At 37.3% G+C, this 16,284-nt stretch overlaps 2 pseudogenes; one reads left to right on the top strand and one right to left on the bottom strand.

Annotated features, from left to right (window-relative positions):
- The first annotated feature begins 290 nt into the window (after positions 1-290).
- On the top strand, positions 291-11,968 carry LOC109021683 (annotated as a pseudogene).
- Positions 11,969-11,997: 29 nt separating this feature from the next.
- Positions 11,998-13,579, bottom strand: LOC109021686 (annotated as a pseudogene).
- Between the last annotated feature and the right edge of the window lie 2,705 nt (positions 13,580-16,284).

Raw genomic sequence — 16,284 nt, 5'->3', positions numbered from 1 at the left:
AAAATATAAAATCGATACATATTAATTCGGTTTTAAATTTTATCAAACTAGACCTGATCGATTGCATCTCTATGACTTACTATTACAGGAAAAGTTGATAATACCATTTTTTATTTTTTTCGTACAAATATATTTATTATTATTTCTTTCCCGTTCATCTAAAGTCCACGTCGATGTTCTCACTTGGCTGGCCAAAGCTAGCTGTAACAGACAAAAAAAAAGTACAAACGTGAAACCAGTATCGAATCGAACGGCCAGCATTCTCTCATCCATCCGCAGCGGGAGTACTAGGTCATTCTCGAACTCTCCACGCGTCACATCACCTCTCCTTCCCTCGCTCATAAACCCTCATACAACCCTAACCCTCTTCTATCTTCCATTTTTCTATCTCCTCTTCTTTGTTCCGAGCAAAGTTGTCGGGAGTTTCGACTTCAACCCCACACTTCCTCTTCCTCCTTTCCTCCTCCGCTTTAGATTTTTTAGTGTTATCTTCGTCTTCTCTCTCACTCTCCCGTATACTCTAGCCGAAACCCTCATTCGTTTTTGACCCTCGGATACCTTCTCAATGGCTTCCTCCACAGCCCAAATACATACCCTCGATACCACCGCTTCCTTCTGGAGCAAACCCAATCGTCCCAATCTCTCCTCCTCCAAAGCCTTCTTCTTCGGCCAGACGCTTTGCGGTACGGCGTCTTTTCCCCGACTCAGAACCGCCGGTAAGGTGCGCCCGATTAAGGTGGTGAACGAGAAGGTCGTGGGGATCGACCTGGGGACGACCAACTCAGCTGTTGCTGCTATGGAAGGAGACAAACCGACCATAGTAACCAACGCAGAGGGTCAGCGCACCACGCCGTCTGTGGTCGCCTACACGAAGAGTGGGGAGAGGTTGGTGGGTCAAATTGCCAAGCGCCAGGCCGTCGTGAACCCGGAGAACACCTTCTTCTCCCTTCTCCGTCAAGAGGTTCATTGGGAGGAAGATGTCCGAAGTGGACGAGGAGAGCAAGCAGGTCTCCTACCGGGTCGTCAGGGACGAGAATGGAAATGTCAAGCTGGAGTGCCCAGCAATCTGAAAGAAGTTTGCTGCAGAAGAAATCTCTGCCCAGGTAACTCCCTTTTGGTGATGGCCTCGATAATCTTTTTTGCTTTGTTGTTGCTTTTCATATGATTTGTTGCCTCTTGGGCTTTGGAAAGGGGGAAATTGGGTTAAAATAGGGTTCACCAGGCGCAAAGTTGACATGGAATTGTAGTTTTTGGCACTGGGTTTTGATGTTTTTGTTGCTGGTTTTCTGTTATTGCTGTTTTCTGTTTTGTGGGAATGGGGAATTTTTGTGAAGGAAAAAAGAAAGTTATTGGGCGAAATGGGTTTGTGGTTTTTGGGCTTGATTTTTTTTTCTTCCCTCGTTTGTTTTTAAGACTAAAATCTAAAATTTTGAAAATTTTAAAAACCTCTTGACTCATCATTACAATTTTTCTGAATTCCAAAACAAAATAAAATAAATAATTTAACTTTTTCAGATTTCAAAACAAACATAATATTAAAAAATATATTCTAACAATATTTTATTCAAATTTTTAATTTTAATCTCAACTCATCTCAACTGTTTAACTTTAATTTTTGGTTTCCCGAATATGTTAAATTGTATGAAGTTCACAAGTGTTGTTTTTGTGTGTTGATCATCTTATGGCCTTTTTATGTTTTATGCTTGTGACAATGGAGGACTTCGTATTAAATGCGGTCAGTTGGGGCGCAATTTCGGATATGGTTTGTTGGTAATGCGCTCGTTTTAAAGTTTTGTGCATTTAGATGGTTTGATTGGCTAGAGGATGTTGAGGGAAGAAAATATGAAATTTGTTGTTCTTGTGTGTTTTGGAATCATTATGTTAAGTGACTTGTATGAGAAAAAAGAATCACCAAGTTAAGTGTGGACTGGATTGTTAACTGTTGCAATTAATGCGGCATGGCTACAAACTTATTTGAATTTTTCCCAAGGTTCTTCATATGTCCATGTACTTGGGCTATGCCTTTTGTCTTTATGAATAAAATTTGTATTACCAAAAAGAAAATTACAAGTTTCCAGAATTTTATTGATACTTGTTAAACGCACGTTTCTTGATATTGAACATTGGACTTGACGATACATATGCTTTTATCTCTATGTTTGGTAGAGCTTGTGGTATATGATGATTAATGTTTCATTCATGCAGATACATAGTGATTGTTTCTATGAATTTGGTTATTTGCATTTGCTTTTGGATTCTTTCGTAACTCGTATCCCTATCTTTAGGTTTTGAGGAAGCTTGTGGATGATGCTTCAAAGTTTCTGAATGATAAAGTTACCAAAGCTGTTGTGACAGTGCCCGCTTACTTTAATGATTCCCAACGGACAGCAACAAAGGATGCTGGTCGTATTGCTGGTTTAGAAGTTCTTAGAATAATCAATGAACCTACTGCTGCCTCATTAGCATATGGGTTTGAAAAGAAGAACAATGAGACCATCTTGGTATTTGACCTCGGTGGTGGTACTTTTGATGTTTCAGGTTAGATCATTGTTCATAAACCTGTTAAGTTATGTCCCCGTTTACATTAGCACCTTGCCACTATTCTAGTTCTTTTTGTTGGTATCTCTATAACGGACTTTGTTCCTGAAAGATGCCTTGTAATGACAAATGCATTTAGGAATCAATTTTCTTTTTCTCTTTCCATTGCAGTGCTTGACTTTGGGTGGTGATGATTTTGACAAGGTCAGGAACTTTTAGTTTTCCCCTTCTACTGGCTTGCTTATTTTTCTGCTCTTTTGGTTTCCTTCTCCTTTATTCCAGAAAGAGAAAAAGAAATACTAACTGTCAAAGAACCCTGCAGAGAATTGTCGATTGGCTTGCTGCAAACTTCAAGAGAGATGAAGGTATAGATCTTTTGAAGGATAAACAAGCTCTTCAGCGGCTAACGGAGACAGCTGAGAAAGCTAAGATGGAGCTTTCAACTTTAACCCAGACAAGCATTAGGTATTTCATTGTATCTAACTCTTTTGCTGATCAATCCCCCCCCCCCCCCCCCAAAAAAAAAAAAAAAAACCATCGAAAGAGTGAGGATATGTCTCTCTGAGGTTATACCGAAGTTTAATTTTTACTGTCTTCTTCCAGTTTGCCTTTCATTACTGCCACTGCAGATGGCCCCAAGCATATTGAAACCACCATCACTAGGGCCAAGTTTGAGGAATTGTGTTCTGACCTTCTTGACAGGTACCTGCCATTCTTTCGAAACTCCAAATGTGTCTTATTATTTTCAACATCACACACTGATCATCTTTGTTGATTACTCTCATATGTAGTCTATAGCTTTATTTGAAAATAGTAAGCTTTTAGCAAAGTTTTATTTTCGTTGGCTCTGTAAAACGACTAAAGTGTTGAGTTAAACATTTCAAACTGCCTGATTATGTTTTAGGCTTAGAACACCAGTTGAAAACTCCTTGAGGGATGCTAAACTCTCCTTCAAAGATCTAGATGAAGTGATCCTTGTTGGAGGATCAACTCGAATTCCAGCTATTCAAGAGCTTGTGAAGAAGTTGACTGGGAAAGATCCCAATGTGACAATAAGGGCAGGTTTGGGGGGTGAGATGAGAATTTTGTGTTTTGTTTTGAAGTTTAAAATATTATGTTTTAATATTATTATTGTTTTGAGATTTGAAAAAAATGTATTGAAATTTGAAAAAGTTGAATTGTTTATTATATTTTGTATAGATATTTGAAGAAGGTGTAATGATGTGATGAGATGAGATGAGATGAAAATTTTATGTTTTGTTTTGATTACCAAACCTGCCCTAAATCCTGATGAAGTTGTTGCCCTAGGGGTTGCAGTTCAGGTGAGCTACTCTATACTTTCACGTCTGAGTAATGTGTTGTGCCCATTGTTATCTGTGATGATTTCATTGATAACTGTTGGCCATTGGAATAGATTATGTAGTCGCACTATTTTGGCCTGGTTTGGATAGCAAGAGCCTCTCATCTCATCTTATCCCATTTTATTTCAATATTCAAACATCACAAACACAAATAATTTTCAATTTAAAATCTTCAACTTTTTCATATAATTATTACCTAATCATTACAATTTTTTCAAATTTCTCAATAAAATACAAAAATTAATTCAATTTTTTCAAATTCTAAAACAAAAATAATATTAAGAAATTATTTTCTAACTATATTTTAATTTTATAATATTTTTATTCAACTTTTTTTCTATCATTTTTCAAAACTCTATAAAACATCTCAACTCAAACTATTTCACTTCTATTTACAAATCATCTCATCTCACTATCTAAATCAAGAGTTCTTCTATATAGCATCCATTGTAGCGGGTGCACATAATGCACTCACTACATGGATGCTTGTGGTTTTTTGTATTTTTTTTTTTTTAAAATCAAAACGCACGTTTTGATCGAATTCGCAAATCTATAAGATTTTCATCCCATTCGAATTCATCCCGCGAAAGAGATGCTCCATCGCAACCCAGCTCCTCCCGGCGATGCCGTATTGAGCGGCGCTCCTCCGCTGCCCAACGCCTCCACTGTCCCGCGAGCTCGTTGAATGGAGCAAACAAGGTTTCAATCCCGCGAACCTCCTTCCTCGCCACAAACCCGCATTCGTCGGCTTCCTCTTGCCAGCGCCACCTTGCAACGACATCTCTCGGTTCAGGGCCAACTCGCGACGCTTGTTAGTCTGCCCAGCTCCACCGCTCCCCGCTAGCTGATTGAACGGACCGGACCAGAGACGGGACCGAGTGCTCTGTTTTGCCAAATGGTTTGCTAGGTAAATATTGTACTACCATTTTCCCATTTATACATGCTATGTTCTTCATGTGTACATCAAGATGTGATTTATGTGTGTTTCTAAGATGAGTATGCTTAGGGCATGGATAATTTTCCAGAAAATTAGGGTCCTTAATTGGTCTCTTCTCTCTCTCTTTCTCTCACCCTGAAACAGAGGAATCAGAGTCACTTAGAGAAGATTTTAATGTCACACCACCAGCTCTTCAAACGCCCTCCCCCTTCTCCCTCTCTTCAAGACTGTCCCTGGTTGTAGCAATTTGTTTGCTTTGTGTTTTGTTATGGACCTCATTGTAATTCCGTGTAACTTGTGAATTTTGTTGTAATGAAATGAGAAATGGGAAAAAGCTGCAATGTAATAAGGATTGCTGTAAAATGAAATGAGAGTTTGCGGAAGTAATAATAGGAGGAAGGTGTTTGATCTGTAATTTCAGGCAAATGCAGACAATCTATCTATCTCGCGGAGCAGAAGTGGTTCCATCTGTAATTTCAGCACAGTTTTAGGCCCATATTCCATTGACCTCTGGATGGTGATCCTTCATGAGGCAATCTTTGCTCATTGACCCCATTGTTGGGTTCTGAGGGAAGTTGTGAGGGTTAGAATTTCTTTTGTTCTTTAGAATCTCATCATCCATAATATTTGCATATCTATGAGTACCATTCAGTCAACCTGGCACTGATTAAATGCTTCAGTTGAGGTGCTTTTGATGATTGAATACAATGCACCTTTCTTTGAAGTTTGATTTTCCAACATCAGAAAATTAGCAATGTCTTTAGAAAAATTATAGACATAAGCCTCACATCTTGCACACCCATTTAAAAATGTATCATTTTACTTTTTTACCCATGTAATAAAAATGATTCCAAACATGTTTGTAAGTAAAATAGGATAAAAAGGTAAAATGACATGTTTTTAAGTGGGTGTGCAGGGTGTGAGGCTTATGGGTAGCACTGCTCAAGTCTTTAAACAAGACACCATATACTTTTTAAGGTGCATGTATTTCTAGTTTATTTTTTGCTTGAGATTCTGGGGTTTACATAAAAAAAAAAATGTTGCCTCAAAGTTTATTTTGATGGATGACTGTTTCTCATAGGATGAGAACTTCCTGCTCCTAATCTAATTTCTATACATAAGTAACTACCTGTCTCAGGAAAGAAATCTACTGGCAGCATGAATGAATGACATAAATGCTTATTTGATTTAACAACTGCATTCATACATACCCTTAATAAGTTAGGCCGCCCCTTTTCTTGTGAATATTCCCTAGCAAAGGTTCTCAGTACTCAGTGGCAAACTGGTTCCTTACTTTATGACGTGGTAGGTATAGTTTTCCAAGTGTCATTGGTTTAGTTTGAGTGGTCTAAAAAACAGAGGCAAGTATCCCAAGTCAGAGCATTCTGGAACTCTGAAGGTGGCCACATGTATCTTTTAACTTCACACTTAAAGATACAGAACCGTGACTGAATATAATCATGCACTGTGTTAATAACTAACACCTTTTCCCCAACAGTTCCAACACACATGCCAAAATCTCCTCCACAGCAAAATATTAGTCCTTTTTTAGTGCACTTTTCTTAGTTGATCTTATCTCTTTTGCTGCATTTGAAGTGAGTGAAAAGTGGAAAGATTCATTCTACTGCTGATCATTGCTTTAAAAGGCAAGGATAAGAAACCGTGATGAACATTTAATTAGCAAGACCGTTGAAGCCCAGACCTACACATTCTCAGAAGATTCAAGACCAAATAAACTGGTTTTAGTATGAGATTCTTGTTGGGTCCTCTCTGGATTCAGATCTGCATTCTTCTGGTACAGAGGCCTCTTTATCCCATTACACTAATTTACTTACAAATGAATGAAAAGAATAAAAGCAAACATCACAATAAAAAATGGAAAAAGAAAATGAAGTTGCTTCAGTTCCTTTTTGGATAGATGAATTGCCCTAGTTATGAAATTTTGGTGTCTTTGATATAGTGTTAATAAACTTTCTTCTTATTTGAGATCTGTTGTTATACTTCATTAGTCCAACTGTTAACCTTCTCAATATCTTATATATATCAAATAAGAACTTATATTAACTTATATAGAATAAATCATTTGAAAAAAAAAAAAGAAATAAAAAAGAATCCCGTTCCTCAATGTTACTGTCAGAGAAGATTGGCCCACTCTGCCATAATTACCTCCATATTCTTATAATTTTGTTTAATGATTTTCTTTGTTTGCTTTACAATATTCTGCAAGGTTGATGAGTAATAAAAAAATTTAATAGCTTAAGAATGAAAGGTCTGTTTGTTTCCGACTTCTATACCCTACAGAAGCATATGTTTTATACTTTGATAATCTATTTCTCTATATGCCTATGTTAGGATTCCTACATCAAATTGAATTTTGGCCTTAACTTTCACCTGCTAAAAATGAACAAGCATGCAGAATTACAAGGGTCTGACAATGTCCAAATAAAAAATAAAAACCTGTTTTTTTATTCTGATAGATAAATTCATTATAAAACACCTACAGAATTAACTCAAGTTCAGAATCTGTGTCCTTTGGTTAATGTGCTTAAAATACATAGATAATAACAAAGAAGGAAGGTAGTAGAAGAGCAATAGTGTTATTTTACAATATGTAGGATCACTTTAGGAAAAGTTAGTAATGGAGGCATCTAATAACTTAATATCTGTATGATCTTGTTCCAGTTTCCAACAATTGTTTGCAACAGTATGGTAAATATGACGTTAGTTTAGGTTGAATAAAAGGTGAAAACCTAAATTTGCACCCATAGTTTAGATGAATTATGACAGTGTTATTACATATTGGTATATGCATGGTTCCATCAACCACACTTTAAATTTTTCTATTGGCAACAAGTTGGTAATTTCCTTCCTAGCTTTTGTGTGTCCGTTTTTAACTCTGCTCAAACTTTGTTTCTTTTTGCTTTGCATTTGAATCTATGCCGGTGTAGCATGAGCTGGCCCTTTGTTTGTTTTGGGTACATTTTTAAATTTGCTCAGCCTTTTGTTTCCTTTTGCTTTTCATTTGAATCTATGCCGGTGTGGAATGAACTGGTGTTTACAAATTCAAGATTTACATCCTTTAATAGGGCTGGTGAGCTCCAGTTCCTTTCACTATGGTAACCAATAATTCATTCAAAAACAGTTAATTGTTGAAGAAATTTCTACTAGCCTGGAGCCTCCATGTTACACTTGTCATGTACAAAAAGGCATACGAATTTAGTATTTACCAATTTGCTGCTTATGTGGCCAAGGCATTTTCTGCACATGCTTTTAGGGCCTCTACCTTTTAAAAAAAATAAATGTTGTGAGGCCACTGTCATGAGAAGGTTATTATTGCCTTTTAAAATATTCTTTGGCCAGGAGCAAGTAGTGCCAATGGGTCATAAGCCAATTTTCTCCGAGCAAAAACTTCCCACCTTGGGCCAAAGTGGGTCCGCCACTCTTTCTATTAGATAACAGTACATTACCCATCTTTCTGACTCTCATTCAAGGATCCTACATTATTTAGAGTATGTTACTTTTTAATTGATGTGGTTTGGTATTGCCATTGTATGTTCTTTCTCTCTTTTTTAATATATGTATATATATATATATATATATATTGTGCTAACAGAAATCACAAGAAATGAGACATTGTGAAGGCAATCAACATTTGTCAAGTTTCATACTTCAAATCCTTGGGTCAGGAATAGTTTCCTTGTCTGGGTGGTAGGTAGATTTTTTTTTTTTCCTTCTCTTTTGTTGTACTGTATGATTATGCTAAGGCTAGAGTAGTCAATGATACAATTAGAGCCCATTGGAACCTTATAAAGAGCAAGAACTTTTCATTCCCAAGCAATGTGGGATCCCATACACCACCTACCATTATCCATATCATATGGGGTATCACAATCTACTCCCTTTAAATTCTCGACATCCTCGTCGGGCCTATCTATTGTAGGTGGCACGGCTCAAGTCCCACATTTCTGGTTGGGAAAGGCTCTGATACTATTTGTAACGTCCCAATTGAAGGCTCAAACCACATGGCCTATACTCTAAAAGGACTAGTCAATGATACAATTAGAGCCCATTGGAACCTTATAAAGAGCAAGAACTTCTCCTTCCCAAGCAATGTGAGATCCCATACACCACCTACCATTATCCATATCATATGGGGTATCACAATAAATTTGCTAAGTGTGTTTGGTTTGGGTTCCTTAACTTACCTACTTACTCATTGTATTTTTCCTTCTTTTAATCTTCAATGCTAGAGGGATTTAATTGGAGTGTCAGTGAAAGTGTATTGTGGAAATTCTAAGAACATATTTGGAAAAGTAAAATTCAAAAAATGTGGGGTTGTAAATGCAGTAATGGGTTAAGAGATTTGTGGGGTCCTTTCTTACTGTCTGCAAAAATTTCAGCAAATGTCTTTGTTTGCAATAAATGAACCACCATAGGGGATTATTAGAAGGATATAGGCAGTAATGGTAATATAGGTTCAATTCCGAGCATAATGAGGAGTTTAGATCCACTGCAATACTATTCTAGGATTTCAGATTGCAGTCAACTGGATTATTATTATTATTAAAAAAACCACCACAGGGCGATTATTAGAAGGATAATATACTCTCTTCTCCCCATATTCTGTTTTTAGATTCTTTTATTCTATCTGTTGATGTAATTGATTTTCCCCTGTAGTTATTTTTCTTACTTTTAATATTTTATGCACACGTATACTGCTTTGCAATGACTAGTGCCAGAAGTGTATGTGTGCTTTCTTTGTACTATTTCTTAACTTTGAATTTTTCCACACTTGTATACAATTTTTTTTTCCCTCCATGTATGTTTTTCTGCTTTTGTTGTGTTGGTATAATATTTGTGCTAAGCTGTATGGTTTATTGAAATTGCAGACATGTTTCTTCCGGCAATTTGGGCGTTCGGTGGTTCGTGCTGATTACCTTACACTCCGGAAGGGCTTCATCATGGTATGCAGTATTCTCACAAGATCAACAGATAACTTCAGTCTAGCATCCTCTGGTTTTACTGTCAGTAATACAGATTTTTGTTTTTTATTTTTTTAAATCTCCTATAGGCGTGGTCATCCACAGAATATGGCTTTGAGCTACTAATCAGTCGACATTAATATTGTTAACGGAGCTCACAGATCTGCTGTGCTTTGCAAAAATGAACTTTTTAAGTAGTGCAAAAGACTAACTTATGCAATGTTCCAATATTTGGCTGAGAAAACAGTTAGTTGAAGATTCTTCTGATAATAAAGATGAAGATGATATCCATCTATTGACTGCTAGGATAGTTTTGCGGGACAATCTTATATGATCACAATCATTTATCAAAAAAAAAATCTTCTTATATGATCACAATCTGTTTAACAGAAACTTCTGTTCATAGAAAACTGCAAATATTTGAATTATTTTAGCAGGTAGTTCATTCGATTTGAGGTTGTATGCCTTTTTAAAATATTCATGGTTTATCACTTAATTTCAAAAGATCACGCTTTTATGCCTACTGCTTTACGAATATTGATTTATGTTTCTCCTTATTCATTGCGGAACCACAATCTCACACTAAAATACGATTTTCATGCCTGCGAATTTCTATACAACAGCCTACTGTACATTGCACTCTCCACACACCTTACGCAGTTGTTTTTTTTTTTCAACCCAAAACGTTAGGTGTGTTGTGGCTTCCGCCAACTGTAGGCTGTCGAGAAGATTTTTTCATATTTTATTATAGGCTGGTGTTTTATCTGGGGATGTCAGTGATATCGTGCTTTTGGATGTTTCACTGTTGTCACTGGGCCTAGAAACCCAGGGTGGTGTGATGACAAAGATCATCCCAAGAAATACTACCCTGCCAGCATCCAAGTCCGAGGTGTTTTCTACATCTGCAGATGGGCAGACCAGTGTCGAGATTAGTGTTCTCCAAAGGCGAGCGAGAGTTTGTTAGGGACAACAAATCTCTTGGTAGCTTCCGTCTGGATGGTATCCCTCCCACCTGCACCTCGTGGGTTTCCTCAAATTGAAGTAAGATTTGACATTGATGCCAATGGTATCCTCTCAGTCACTGCGGTTGACAAGGGCACAGGGAAGAAGCAAGACAACAATTACTGGTGCTAGCACCTTACCCGGTGATGAGGTATGTTGTTGTTTCCAATGAAGATGAATAGGTATAGAATATAGTGGTTTATCTCATTTAATTTATGCTGTGCTTGGAACCTGACAGTAGACTTTATTGGGTTTTGTAGCATTAGGTCAAAAGCCGGAGAGTACCAAGGTAAAATGTGTGTGAAATATGCAGGTGGAGAGAATGGTCAAGGAGGCGGAGAAGTTTTCAAAGGAGGACAAGGAAAGGAGAGATGCGATTGACACTAAGAACCAAGCTGATTCTATTGTATACCAGACAGAGAAGCAACAACTCAAGGAGCTGGGAGATAAGGTTCCAGGCCCAGTGAAAGAGAAGGTGGAGGCAAAACTTGGAGAGCTCAAGGATGCAGTTTCAGGGGGTTCCACCCAAGCCATTAAGGACGCTATGGCGGCCCTAAATCAAGAAGTCATGCAGCTTGGCCAGTCCCTTTACAATCAACCAGGTGGTGCAGGTGCTGGTCCTGGGCCGGCACCTGGTGGTGAATTTGGGCCTTCAGAATCATCCGGCAAGGGGCCTGATGGAGATGTTATCGATGCAGATTTCACTGACAGCAAGTCAGAGCAAAAAGTGGATATTTTTTTGCCGCTCGTCGATTATTCTTTGCTAATGTGTATGAGAATTGATTTTGCGGGGATTGGATTAACTTGGTCAGGGTTACAGAGTCTTATTTTGCCTTCCGGGAAAAAGAATGCAATTGAAAATAGAGATATAAGACTATTTAAAGTTCCCCTCAGTAGCAAAATTTTGGGGCAATTGCCACTTTTTGAAGAAATATTACATAAATGCAACATGACGGATTTGAGGGAAGAAATTGTCGTGCATTTTGTCTCAGTGATGATTCTGCCGATGATTATCATGTATATATATAGAGGGGATAATTGCACAGGAGCTACTCATCTTTGCTTGTCGTTCAATGTTTGTTCTTTTATATGTACCTACCTGCCTGTAATATCTTCATATAGCTTACACGCATGAGCTTAATTGAGTATGATCTATTTTAAGTTTCAAACCTGCCCAATGGATATATATAATAATCTATAACAATATTTACAAGGTCTTCTCTACTCGCTTCTGATAGCCTGACCTCCATCTTCAAGCCTTTCTTCTCTCCCGAAATTTTATCTTGGACTCCGAGGAACACTCCTGGTACCTGATATCTCGAACCCGCCACACCCATAAAACCCGCATTCATATCCACACACATTGCAGCCTCCACCCTCTCTTCGATGCCTACTTGATGGGTAATAGTTGTTTATGCGATAACCCATCATGCTCCTCCCGATATCAGCCCTGCCTGATGACAAAGTTCGAGCTAACATTTCACCACCAACACCTTTATTATGAGGGTCGATTGGTGGTCTGGAATGATAATAGCCATGGTGATGTTGGTGTGGATGGTTTTGGTAGTGGTGGTGCTGACACAAGTGGTGGTTGCCAAGCCCATTGCTATGGTTCTGGAAGTTGTTGAGGCTGCAAAGGTTAGGGGAGCTGTGGACCTTATGCATAGAAACCAGACCATTCTGCCGGTAGCCATTTGACGAGATGGTGTCATACAAAGGATCAACATTTTGAGCTTTTGGGGAAGAACAGTGGGGAGAAGAGCAAGCAGAAGACATAGTAAGGTGACACGATTTGTATTTATAGAGGTGAGTGTAGAAGCAGTGGTTGTGCGGATAATGCCATTAATGGCATCAACATAACGCTGCTCCAGTGCATGGGGTTCAGGGTAGGTGGCTTGGTTGTCGACCGTGATGGGGTTGGATGGGAACAAGAAGGTTCGGAGCCTTGGAGTCGCTTCGCTTTCATGGCGGTCATATTCATCGAGCATATGCTTGAGGTCCTCGTCGGATCTAACAGACACCAAGGCATCAAGATCCTCTGGGATTACTTGGTACTTGAGGATCGTATCTACATCAAACACTGCAACCACCTTCTTCATTAGCTCTGTTAACAACAACCAGGCCGCCATTCATTGAGGAATAAGAGTACATTTATGTTATTCAATAACATAAGATAAATCTATACCGCTAACATGCGAATTTTATTTCCATATGAATTCCAAAAAGCAAATTGCTGCACACATTCATTTAGTTCATGAGATGCGTAAATAGATTGGATTCAGGTGATCGTGATGATATCACATTCGAAACCTGAGAATGAAATGTCGCGAGGAATGGCGATGACACGTGTCTCACCACCAACGTACTTGAGCTGACCGTCGGTGGGCCTAGGGAGGATCCTCCCGCCATGGCTACACAGGAACTTAACCCTGTTCTTAGGTGATGTCGTTTCGCTCAACCTTTCTCCATTATTATCAGTACAACCACCTTCATTTTCACCCGCCATTATTATGTGTATATTGAACTCGCTCTTGCTTACTGATCCCAAATCAGACCCCTTTTCGTATACCAAATCTGCAATTCCATTAAGAAAAAACACACACACAATCAATATTAAATTCTGAACAGAACGAAAATGCTTTAATTGAATTTGAGTTAAAAAAAGAAGAAATTCTCGAGTACGTACTTGAAGGCGTGAGAGTAAAGATCACTGATAAATATGAAAACAAAAAATGACAACAGAGAGGAAGAGAGAGTTTAAAGAAGAAGAAGATTAAAATCATGAAAGATATTATGTACATGGAAACGAAAAACAGCGGAGGAAAAAGAGAGATTTAAGGATGATTTTTAGGAGTCGAAAATAGGAAAGTTGGGTTTGTTTTGGTAGAACAATGTTTACTGTTTCCCCACGCATGCATGCACCCACGCCTCATGTTTCTAATTCCTGTTCTTCCTCTCTCTGTCTCTCTGCCACTGTATTTTCAATGGATGCCAATTGCAATGCCAACGTCTATCTCCGTCGACAGTATTTTTTTTTTTTTTTTTATACTGCTAAATGATATACACAATTTTTTATAATCTTATTTTTAAAATTATTATAAAATATGAAGTAATTACCTTAAATTCGAGTTTAAAAAAACTCCAATATCAACATATCAATCGTATTGGTTGAATCATTATTATTCGAAATCGTTACGATATAAATTAATGTTGAGAATTAACAAAACGACAATTGTTAAAAAAAAAAGAGAGAGAGAAGAAAAATAATTAAAAAAGTAAGATAATGAAGGTCGTTAAAAAGAAACTGCTAGAGCGAATTGAGCACCGCTACATATAGGCACTTTCGCGTACGAATTTGAGCACGAAGCTAACGTGGCATCTTTCTCGGACTACTTCTTTCTTTACATGTACATCACGTGATTTTAATACTAATTTGCCAAATGCCGCCCCCCTACACCCAATAAAGAAAATAGTAACGTTGGCATTAAGTTGTGATGTACATCACGCATCCTCTCTCACATACTATTTTAATGCTTTTCTGAAGGTTAAGTCCACCATAACCACACTGCGTCACCTTCATCTTTCTCTTTCTCCCTGTATTTTTCTCTAACCAGAGTAACTATTCATTCCATAAGTGTATACAAACCTTCTTCAAGATTCTCTGGATTTTGCTTCGAAAACAATATCGATTCAGAAGCGAGCTCTCGATGTGGCGGAGGATGATCCTACGCAAGATAACCCTAACAACCACCATGAACAACCAGAGAACACTGAGGGTGCAAGTTTTACTTTAGCTTCCCCAAAATCACCTCACAAAACCTTGAAGATTTCAACAACAAAAAGAACCTGTTTGCTTACATTTTATTTTCAAATTTTGACTCTTCGTTCAGGTCTCCCAATTGAAACACATTGTTTCAATTTAAAACATCTTATGTAAACACACCGTATCAATTTCCAACTGGCCATGCCAGATCTTTTTTGTGCGCAAACTCGCCTGCATCCAGCTTTTTTCTTATTTTTATAGCTTTATTAGAAGCTATGAATATTAACCTTTAATTTAAGAAAAATGCAAGTATATCTAATGAGTTTGCCTTTTTATTTTGACCGCTCATATATTTAATTTTTTATTTTTTTTAATGAAATAACTTTTAGGAGACGTTTGGATTCGAAGATGACTTGAAATTGATTGTGAATAGTAGTGAGATGAGTTGTGAATAGTAGTGAAATTTATGAGTTGAAGTTGATGAATAATAATGAATAATAGTGAAAAGAGTTGAGATGAACTGTGAATACAAACGTCTCTTTAGTGTGTTGGTAATGTTTTTATTTTTTAAAAATATATAAAGATGTTTAAAAAATAAAAAAACAAAAAACAAAATGTAAAATTTGTACCGGTTGTGACTAAAAAAAAAAACCAACAGCCCGGTGTCCTGCGGGTCTCACTTGTCCTGTTGTTTGTATTTGTTAGGCCTTAAGTGCCGCCCAACATCCCCTTCTTTTATTTTTTTTCCTATTTTTTAGGTAGCCGCCCAACATCTTATGGCCGTGCGTGATGCTCTCTCTCTCTCTCTTTTCTGGTTTTCTGGATCTGCCAATTGCCATAGATTTTTATTAGGTAAAATAATAAGGACGGTGCTACTCCCACAGAGTCCACCCGAAACCAACTATCGAATAGGTAAAAACTTTTTTATCTGTTTTTTTTTTTTTAAAATTCATTAAATATTTAAAAAAATAAAAGTAAAAATTCATTTTAAAATAATTACTTAACAATTAAGTAAAAAATAAAAAAATACAATTGGTGCCACCTTCTGTGGGAGAAGCATTTCCCAAATAATAATAATAAAGTTAGAACAAAATATAAAAAAATGAAAGTGATTGGATACCTTGTAAATAAGGACTCCATCATCGTTATAGTACCAATGATCGTAAGTAAATGAATTTCGTGCACATCCGCCCATTTTAAACGCAGATCGATGCATATTGCTATTAGGGGTGGCAATATGTGACACGACCCGTTAACCCAATACGAACACGACACGATAAAAGCGGGTTAGGGTTTAGCCTTAACGGGTTCGGGTCAAAACGGGTTGACCCGTTATGACACGATTGCTTAACGGGTCACTAACGGGTCAACCCGTTATAACCCGTTATGACCCGTTAAGAAAATTAAATTTACCTTTATACCCTTAGACCTAAAGGGCAATGAGGATGCTCCACTTTCTTCTTTAAATTCTAAATTTGTTTAGATCTGTATTTAAAATTTTTTATTATATTTGGGATTGTAATATTAATATATTAACATTATATGTTTTGTTTATTATATTTGATAATGAATATTATTATAAATTGTGTGGATCATATTTGTTTGGATTGTAATTTTAGACTTGTTGTTAGTTTTTTATTTTTTATAGATATTATTTATATTTAAATATTTATATAAAATCAATTAAGTCAAACGGGTCGT

This window comes from Juglans regia, chromosome 16, assembly GCF_001411555.2.
Source record: "Juglans regia cultivar Chandler chromosome 16, Walnut 2.0, whole genome shotgun sequence".
Classification (NCBI taxonomy): domain Eukaryota; kingdom Viridiplantae; phylum Streptophyta; class Magnoliopsida; order Fagales; family Juglandaceae; genus Juglans; species Juglans regia.
This window is presented reverse-complemented; position numbering and strand designations above follow the sequence as displayed.